The sequence below is a fragment of the Pelodiscus sinensis genome, chromosome 1 (assembly GCF_049634645.1).
Source record: "Pelodiscus sinensis isolate JC-2024 chromosome 1, ASM4963464v1, whole genome shotgun sequence".
NCBI lineage: Eukaryota > Metazoa > Chordata > Testudines > Trionychidae > Pelodiscus > Pelodiscus sinensis.
Window position 1 is genome coordinate 235587437 of NC_134711.1, and position 10427 is coordinate 235597863.

Below are 10427 nucleotides of genomic sequence, written 5' to 3' on the forward strand. Positions count from 1 at the left end.
TGGTGAAATAAAATCCAAAGTATTCTTCCTCTCAAATGAAGTCACATTATGCTGAACACTTCCAAAGAAGTTTTTTGGCTAATGGGAGTATTGGTACTTTCACTAAACAACATATCTGAAAAAAGTTTAATTCTTTAATTAAATGTGCAGCTCATCATTCAGTTTACTTTGTAATGTGTGCAGAAATAACAAAAGATCTTTAGCATTAATGCCCTAAGCAAAGATGCATGCTGAAAGGTAGTGCTTGTTCAAACTAACCCTAATTACGACATGCTTTTCAGAAGTGTTTCTTAATTTGTATCCCATTAAAGTTGCATTTTTGCCTTGGAACAATATCTAGTTTTTAAAGAGAGAGATAAAATGTAGTATACAAAATCTTACCTGATGCAGATATAAATAACAAAACAAAAATCCGCACAAGATCAGTCTGGGAATAAAGCTCTAGAAATCCAAATAAGGCAAAAGATTTTCACAGGTGGCAAGAGTCGCTCTCGGACAGATGTTGCATCCTTCACAGAGTCCACTGATTTATTCCAGTGTGCCGAGGTGCAGTACTAATGGTCTGCTGTCAGCTCTCTACATACTTGCTATCTCAGAGGACTTCCCAATAACTTTTCTTTTGCTGCTTTCTCTCTGGCTTTAAAATTTTGAAAACTACAGTGAACGAAAAAGGTGCTTTCTTTCTGTGGAAACTCACCTGCACCACCTAGAGGTGTACCACAGGATTAGAAAAGCCAAGCAGCTATCCTACACAGATCTGACACCTGCTCTTTTCCAATTCTCCTCATGACTATTTATACACTTTTATAGCACTTTTGGATTTTTAAATTTTGTTTATATGGACATAATTCACTTAAAGATTAAAAAGATTTTTTGCCTGTTTCAGAACATGAGAACATGACACTACCCCACATTTGCCCCACTTCTAGGTGAGTGCTCTCACATCTTGGCTATTGGCTTGGCTGGGTGGATGTGTGGTGTGTGTTTCTGCTTTCTCTCACACATTTTTTACAAAAAAAAAATCACAAGGTCGTGGTTTCTTTTCACAATGGGACAAACAACTTTTGAAATCTCAAACTTTATTGCTGAACAGAAATGTACTTTTTTCCCTGGCCAACCGTACAGTTAATCCCAACTGACGTTAAAGAACTGCTTAGTATCATAAATACTGTCCAATATCTAATATGAAATTTTGGCAATGTGGGGTGATTCAGTGAATAATATTTTTCTGGCAAGGGAATTCAAAAAGCATTTCATCTCCAACAGAGTTTGGCAAATTCCAGGTCCATAAGATGAGGTTTGTAACACAAAAAATCAAAAAGCTTGGCAGCTGGCCCCTACACCAAACTTTTTGGCTAGGATAATATTCAAAATGTTTGTGTATTGGCATAAAAAACCTGGTGTGCAAATGGCACTGTCCCATGCCACACCTTGTCAGCCTCCATGTTTGTGAGTTGGTATGAAAGTGTCATTCAAGATTGTATTATATTGTTAAGGATTCTTTTAAATGGAATGGTTGTCACTCCCAAGAAACAGTGACCTCATAGGAGTACCACTAATGGCTTCACATTTATATGCAGAGAAGAAATCCTAGCTGCTAGTGCCCAACTTGGCTGAGATTGTCACTAGCTTATCACTTCCATTCTGCTTGGTCAAAAGACAGGACTATGCAGCACTTTAAAGACTAACAAGATGGTTTATTAGATGATGAAGTTTCCTGGGCTAGACCCACTTCCTCAGATCAAATTGTGGAAGAAAATTGGCATGACCATATAAAGACTAACAAAATGGTTTATTAGATGATGAGCTTTCCTGGGCTAGACCCACTTCCTCAGATCAAATTGTGGAAGAAAATTGGCATGACCATATATACCAAAAGGATACAATTAAAAAAAAGTGAACACACACAAAATTGACTAATCAGATTTTAGAACAGAGGAGGTGGGGTGGGGAGGAGGCTAGTGTCTATGAGATAATGATATTAGGGATGAATTGAAAGAGCCAGATGAATACCCAGAAACCATCTACTTCAAGACAGACCCAAGAAAACCAACAATAGAACACCACTTGTCATCACCTACAGCCCCCAACTTAAGCCCGTCCAACACATTATCAATAACCTACAACCTATACTGGAACAGGATATTACACGCCGAGAGGCTCTGGGAGACAGACCCATAGTCTCCTATAGACAACCACCTAACCTCAAGATGATTCTTGCCAACAACCACATGACATACCACACTAATACCAACCCTGGTACCTTCCCTTGCAACAAACCCCGTTGCCAGCTTTGTCCACATATTTACTCTGCTGACACCAGCATTGGACCTAACCACGTAAGTTACAAGATCAAGAACACATATTCCTGTTCATCCAAAAATATAATTTATTCCATCATGTGCCAACAGTGTCCACCTGCTATGTATATCGGACAAATATTCCCCACTGTTGCAGTTTATAACTCAAAGGGCAATAGAAATGGCCCTTGTCTATGTGACTCCCTTCTCCTTTCCCTTTTCAATGGACACCATTTCTCCCTTCTTTCTACAATACAAAAACCTTCAAGTCTTCATTTGTCCCAAAAACTGTGGCATCCATTTCAGTGCAAAAATAATGTTTAATGGGGCGAGAGAAAACGAAGCAACAAAAAGCATGCAACTGAAGTGAAATCTGCTCTTTCCTCAGTGGCAGAAGTCTTAAGTGCATAGGAGAGGTATCTCTGTGTGGGTATGTCTACACAACCACCCTAGTTCGAACTAGGGTGGTTAATGTAGGCAACCAAAGTTGCAAATGAAGCCCGGGATTTGAATTTCCCAGGCTTCATTTGCATCTTGCCAGGCGCTGCCATTTTTAAATCCCCGCTAGTTCGGACTCCGTTCCCGCGGCTACACGCGGCACGGAGTAGGAGCGAGGTGAATAGGAAGCCTAATCTGAACTACCTACTCCGTGCCGCGTGTAGCCGCGGGCATGGAGTCTGAACTAGCGGGGATTTAAAAATGGCGGTGCCTGGCAAGATGCAAATGAAGCCTGGGAAATTCAAATCCCGGGCTTCATTTGCAACTTCGGTTGCCTACATTAACCACCCTAGTTCGAACTAGGGTGGTAGTGTAGACATACCCTGTGTGACCATCCTGCAGCACAGACAATGGGCCTCCTTCCTATTGCCCATTTGGAGTTTTTCTTCCCATTCCTAAGATGTATCTGAGTAAAGCTTCCTCCTTCCACCTGTGCCTCATTTGGTGCACAGGTTGGCTTCACTAAAGATTAACTGAGCATTAAATAGGAATAGACTCATACATCACTTCTGACTGTGCCTCCTCCTCTGAACAATACTCCGGACCTTCCCCCAGCTGTCTAATTCAGGTGCAATACAATTAATCTTTCCTCCACAGCCAGCTCCCTTTCCCTACTTACCTGCCTCCTTTCTTACTAACTCACCTGCTTCTCCACATCACAAGGTCTTACCCTAAACTTCGTGACCATACTGTTGTATTACACCTGCCTCATGCTCTTGATTAGGGCTGAGGAACAATATCTGGGTGGTAACGTGATTAAGGAATATATGCTGGGGAGGCAATTGGGAAGCACAACACACTGACTCAGGACTCATTCAAGAAAAGACCACCTATCTGCCAGAAATCCTCCCAGTTTCCAGCCTCATGTCTCTTCCTGACTCCTTCAAAACTCTGAGATTTGTATCTGCCTATGAATTCAACCAGTCAACTAAAGGTGAGCAAAAAAAGAAGAAGTTACTCACCTTGTGCAGTAACGATGGTTCTTCGAGGTGTGTCCCTCCGTGGGTGCTCCACTGTGGGTGTCAGGCTTGTCCCAGCACCACAGATCAGAGATGTTTTAGCCATTGTCTGCTGGACCACGCAAGCACGGTGGCCATCTTGCGGCTTTTCATGCTGTTTCTGGTCGCGCAGTCCGGCTCCGCCAGTTCCTCCTGATCGTCGAAGCCTAGAAGACATAAACAACAGACTCTGAAGAGGGGAGGAGGGCGGGTTGTGGAGCACCCTCGGGGACATACATCTCGAAGAACCATTGTTACTGCACAAGGTGAGTAACTTCTTCTTCTTCTTCGGGGAGTGTCCCTTGGGTGCTTCACTGTGGGTGATTCCACAGCATTAGCCGGAGTGAAGGTGGCAGGTTCGGAGTCAATGAGTTGCCGCCGTGGAAAGAACTGCAGTGGCTACTGCTGCATCAGTCATAAGTATGTTTGATAGTGCATAGTGTTTTGTGAATGTGAGGTCCGACAACCAAGTGGCCACTCAACAAATGTCTTTTAGGGGAACTCCCCTTAGGATAGCTGCCGAAGACGCCATTGCCCTAGTAGAGTGGGCCCTTATTGTGTGTGGAAATGGCTTGTTCCTTAATTCAGAGCAATGTAGGATGCAGGAAACTATTATTTTTGGAATTCATTGTGCACACTGTGGGCGACCCTTGGAATGGTCATACAGTGAAACTAATAGATGTTAGGACTTCCGCTGATTGTGAGTTCTTTCGATGTAAAAGGCCAAGGCCCTGCGTACATCAAGGGAGTGCAGTCTTGCTTGACACTCCGAGGAATGTGGCTTTGGATAAAAGATAGGAAGAATAATGGGTTCATTTATATGAAAGGAGGAGTTAACCTTGGGCAAAAATGAAGGTTGGGGATGTAGAATGACTCTCTGTGCTGTAAATATGGGAAAGGGGGGAGCAGCCGCAAGGGCCGCTAGTTCTCCCATTCTGTGAGCCGATGTGATCACTAAGAGGAACAGAACCTTCATGGTTAAGATACCGAAATCGCATGTGTCCAAGGGCTCAAATGGTGAACACGTTAAGGTGTCCAAGACCAATTCTAGGTTCCATGGTGTCAGCTGATGGTCAGGGCAGTGCATGGTGTGTGTGTGTTATACACCCGAGACTTCAACTGCTAGAACGCAAGGTTCCTCCACAGCGGGTGGCCTAGGGAAGGCCGACGGGTGCCCCAAAGTTTTACGTCCATGCCTTTAGCTGCTAGGACCGGGGTCCCTTCGCAGCAGGCAGCCAACAGGCTGATAGATGCCCCAAAGTTTGCAGGGAGAGCTTATTACACCCATGTCTTTAACTGCTAGGACCGGGGTCCCTTCTCAGCGGGCAGCCTATGGAAGGCCAACAGATGCCCCTACGGATCTGTCCCCTGGAGGAGACACGATCCAAACACCCAGCTCTGCCTGCGTCTTCCCCTGGGACCGGCTGTAGTTCTTTTAAATTGTGCTTGGTTCTGTTACAGCAACTGAAGGGGTCAGGTTAAAACTTAACCAGTTACAGGTTTATTTAAGAGACTTCTAAAGCATATGGTTACAGTGGCTATTGCTCTATTTCTTAACTGCTAGCAAATACAGGCAGTCCCCGACTTACGTGGATCCGACTTACGTCGGATCCCTAGATACGAACGGGGTGAGGCAACTCCCGCACATGCGCAGCAGCATTCCCGGGGCTCGCTCACCTGGGTCCTAGGATCCTCCTCCTCCTCGGGCCGGCTCCGACTGGGGTCCCGCAGAGCTGCTGGGCAGAGGAAAAGTGCCTCCCCATGCCCGCTGCCCCTGCCAGCAACAGGCTGCCCCCTCCCCTGAGCAACAGGCTGCCGAACAGCAGACAAAAGCAGCCTCTCCGCCCCTCCTCCCCTCTATACATGCTGGGCTCCCTGGGCAAACAAAGACTCCACCAAAACAAACAAAGTGCTGGCCTCATTGTGTTAGCAAAAAAAGGACCCTCCTCCTAGAACCCTGGGTGGTGTGTGGAAATAAAGCTATTAGCTCAAAGCATGGTGCAGAGCTGTTTGGTATTTGATGAGTTACTCCTTTAGTCCTGAGTTTGTCACAGGAACAGAAATAGATGTGAAATCTTCTGAACAGGGGAAGAGACAGCAAAACAAACATTAGAGGGGAGTTAACCTTTCCCTATGCTATCCAAAACTAAAAAAAATGTTTGGCTAGAGTTTCCCCTACAATATGTACCAGTTCCGACTTACATACAAATTCAACTTAAGAACAAACCTACAGTCCCTATCTTGTACGTAACCCGGGGACTGCCTGTATAGATCTTAAAAATGGTTACAGAGGAAAAAGGAGATAGAAAATAATGGTACCAAGTGACAGCTTAATCTTTAGAGAGCTCTATTATATGCATGCACTAAAACAAAAAGACATATACGGGTACAATTTTCACCCCCTTTTCTGTCTCTTGATTCCAGCGTGTCAGGCCAGGATCAGTCTCTCAATTCCTCGGAAAGACGAATATGAGGTGGGCATCCCCGTGGAACCTTGGGATGCCAATCACCTAACCTGACCTGCAGATAGATGGTAGATTGACGCTCAGAGTGAGTGTGCTGCCGGACCCATCTTTATACCCATGGGGCCTGTGTCCTCTTTCGTATCTAAGATGCCAAATTGTGTTGGTCCGTCTTTGTGACGCCAGTTCTTACAAGGGAGTTTCAACTTAATTTACACTTGCAAGAGAGAGAACTAAATTGTGAGTACTGGACATTCTTTACTGGGCCGGGAGTGTGTGTGATCGTATCAATATAAGTGCCAACCAAGGGCAGTTTTCTCAGCCTCTAGGTCAGCTTATTGGCTTGATCACCCTCTCATATCTATGTTTACAGTTATCCAGGGTCAAATGAGCCAGTATATTTGGGCCTCTGTCAAGACTTCAACGACTATGCTGATTTTATTGCTCCCTTTGCTCTGTATGCTCCAAGCACATCACAGGGGCAAGCAAGATGGATGTGATGGGGGGGCCTCTGTCTGGCTACACATGGGTCCAGAGGTTTCCTGTGTTCAGAGAAAAGATTAGTCAGGCCCTTCATGGATCTTCTTGTAGTCAGATGGGAGAAGGCGGTATAACCATCAATAGGTTGGTGAAACGCTGTAATGGCTGCCAGATGCACCTTGAGAGATGAAAAGGCGAGCCCAAAATGCTTGAGGTATAAAATATAGTCCAAGATCGAGTGTAAAGAAGTTTTGCTGGGTTCTAGATTCTTGCCCAAGCACCATTCTCAGAATCTTCACCAATTATGAAGGTAAGTATCCCGAGCTAAAGATTTTCTGCTATGTAATAGCATGTGCTTGACCGCATGAGAACAACTTATTTCCTTTTGTTGGAACCAATTAGGAGCCATGCGGACAGAGTGAGGTGATCCGGTTGCGGGTGTAGAATTTGCCCACGATCCTGTGTCAGCAGATCGGGTCAACTTGGAAGATGGTATGGAGGATGGGGTGACATACAGGACAGGTAAGGAAACCAAGTCTGGTGCAGCCAGAATGGTGCTATTAAAATCACGTTTGCTTTGTCCATAATTACCTTCTCCAGGACCTTGGGAATTAGGGGAATGGGAGGAAATGCATATAGGAGACAATGACCCCAGTTGTAGAGGAAAGCATCCCCCCTGGATGCGTGGCTGATGCCTGCCCTCGAGCAATATTGCATGCACTTTGCGTTGTACTGTGTGGTGAAGAGGCTTACCGATGGGTGGCCCCAGAGTTCGAATAGCGTGCAAAGAACCTCTGGATGCAGTTCCCATTCATGTTGTTGAGCAATATGCCTACTGAGCGCATCTGCCATGATGTTGTCCTCCCCAGGAAGGTAGGCTGCTGCAAGAGTCTTGTTGTGTCAGTTGCAGAAATTCAACAAGCATACAGCTTCCATGCAAAGGGAGTGGGAACGAGCTCCTCCCTCTCTGTTTATACAATAGACTGTTGTCATATTGTCTGTGAGTACCCGTACTCCTTGGTTGCGGATAAGTGGGAGAAAGTGTTTGCAGGCATTGGAGACAGCATGGAGCTCAAGCAAGTTTATGTGGAGGAGAGATTCATCAGGGGACCAGTGGCCTTCAACTTGCCTGTTTTGCATATGAGCTCCTCAGCCGAGTAGTGATGTGTCCATCATAATCTGGACAGTAGGCTGGGGTCGGTGGAACGGTATACCTGCCAACATGTTGTGGGGGATAGTCCACCATTTTAGAGATTGTCTGACTATGGTAGGTACGACCACCATTCTATGCACGTTGTATCTGTGAGAAGCGTATATCGTGGATACCCAATGTTGGAGACATTGCATTGGCTACGATGTATGTCGTCACTGCCATGTGGCCTAGGAACTGCAGGAAGATAAGTATAGGAACCATGGGACTCGTAGTAAAGATCTGCACAAGATCTTGGATGGCATGAAGTCTGGAAGCAGGCAGGTAAGCGCACACCGTAATGGAGTCAAGCGGGCTCCTATGAACTTTATAGATTGTTGTGGATTGAAGGATGACTTTTGGACGTCGATTATGAGACCCAAGGCATCGAACAGAGATGTTGTCTTGTTGACTACTCATAATGCCTTGTTGAAAGAGGGAGCTCTGAGGAGGCAGTCATCCAGGTAGGGAAAAATTATGATCCCTAGTCGATGAAGGAAGGCCGCGACTACCACCAGCATTTTGAAGAAAACCCTGGGCGCTGATGATAGGCCAGATAGAAGGATCTTGTATTGGTTGTGGTTGGCACCTCCCAGGAAGTGGAGGAATTGCCTGTGAGCCGGGTGAACAGTAATATGGAATTAAGCATATCCTGTAAATTGAGGGATGCAACCCAATCGTCGTGCTCAAGTGCTGGTATGATCATTGTTAGCGTCACCATCTTGAAGCACTGCTTGCAGAGGTACTGATTCAGCCGCTGAAGATCTAATATGGGTCTCCAACCCCCAGATTTTTTCTCTGTTAGGAAATAGTGGGAGTAGAAATCCCTCCCTTGGAAGGCCTTTGGTACCCTCTCTATTGCTCCAATGTTGAGAAAATGAGCCACCTCCTGTTTGAGAGGAGATTCGTGGGATGGGTCCCTGAAGAGGGACGGAGGAGGAGAGGTGGGAGAGGGAGGAGACGTATAGGGGATCACGTAGCCTGATGTGATAAGCTGCATGACCCATTGATATGATGTTATTGTGGCCCAGCGGTGTTGAAAGAGTGCAGTGGTGGCATTGTGAGTGGGCAGTAGTTGAATGGTTTGCAGTCCCTTGATGCATGCATCAAACCTGCTGCTTGCTTGGTTGTTGATGTGCTGGTCTGGCAGCTTGTGGGCGCCGCCTCTGGAGACACTGCCTGTGTCGTTGTGGGTCATACTGGTGTGCCTGTGAAGGTACATATGATAAAGGCCTCTGCCTTTAGTACGGTGTGTATCTTCTATGATGGTATGGTGGTGTATACATGCCGAGAGTCCTGAGTGTTGTGCATGTGTCTTTACCAGAGTGAAGGACCTGGTCAGTCTTTTCAGTAAACAAGGTTTGCCTATCAAAAGGCATGTCCTCTACCTTATTTTGGAGCTCTTTAGGTACCACTGCCATGTGTAACCATGAAGCTTTGCGCATGACCACAGATGTAGCTGTGGTCCGGTCTGCTGTGTCCAATGCAATGTGAAGTGTGGAACGGGAGGCTGTGTATCCAGGGCCGTCCTTAGGATTTATGGTGCCCTAGGAGGGATTATTAAACTGGTGCTCCTATGCCTGATTTGCTCTTCCACCTCTCCCCCCTCCCCTTCCCTTCCCAGAGACCCCAGCAGCCAATCCCCTCCCTCAGACTGTGCTGCAGGCAGCGCATTCGGCCCTCTCTAGGACCCAGCCCTGCTGTTACATGTGTAACCCTTCCACTGGGTAGGCCTGGCAGCAACCAAGGCCGGGTTCAATATCTAGGGCTATGTCTACACTGGCGGGCTATTGCACAAGAACAGCTGTTCTTCCAGAAAGCATCCACACTGTCCACCCGCTCTTGCACAAGAAGATGTACAGGAAGGCGTGGTAAGAGAGGGCTTCTTGCGCAAGAGCTACACTCTTTTTTAACAGGTGTAAGCCCTCTTGCGCAGGAGCTCTTGTGCAAGAGGGCAGTGTGGACACTCAGCAGCGATTTTTTGCACAAGAAAGTCCTATGGCTAAAATGGCCATCAGAGCTTTCTTGCACAAGAGAGCATCCACACGGCCATGGATGTCTTGTGCAAAAGCACAGCTCGCACATGACAGTGTGGACGTTTTCTTGTGCAAGATGTTCTTGTGCAAGAAGCCGCCAGTGTAGACATAGTCTAGGGGTCCATCTCAGACAGAACTGGCTCGATCCCCCACCCAGTAGCCTGGGAAATTCACACACCCTTGGGTGCCTCTGAGAGGCAATGCTTCCCCACTAGCAAGCACAGAGTCTGAGTGAAGAAAAGAAACGTAATGAAAGAGAGAGAAGTCACATGGCATTATCTTGGGAAAATACCACAACTGAGTTCACTTACCCAAACTTTCTCCATACCCCACTTCACATGCCCCACTTACAGCTCTGTTCAGTCAGTGCAGACCTTGACACATCATCCAGATGAGTCCCCTCCTTGAGCCTGAGGCTAGGCCACCTTTGTGCTACTCCTGGGCTACTTCTACATTGGCAGCTT

The 10427-nt window shown here is 46.4% G+C and overlaps 1 protein-coding gene across 3 annotated transcripts in view; it reads right to left on the reverse strand.

Annotated features, from left to right (window-relative positions):
* Positions 1–924, reverse strand: part of EDAR (ectodysplasin A receptor) — a 94860-nt gene extending 93936 nt beyond the window's left edge. For 2 of the 3 annotated variants that reach the window (XM_075918069.1, XM_075918067.1), the window contains exon 1: positions 382–924. The gene's annotated coding sequence lies outside the window, so the exon portion shown is untranslated. The remainder of the gene's footprint in view (positions 1–381) is intronic. The other variant, XM_014569266.3, reaches the window with a different exon arrangement.
* Between the last annotated feature and the right edge of the window lie 9503 nt (positions 925–10427).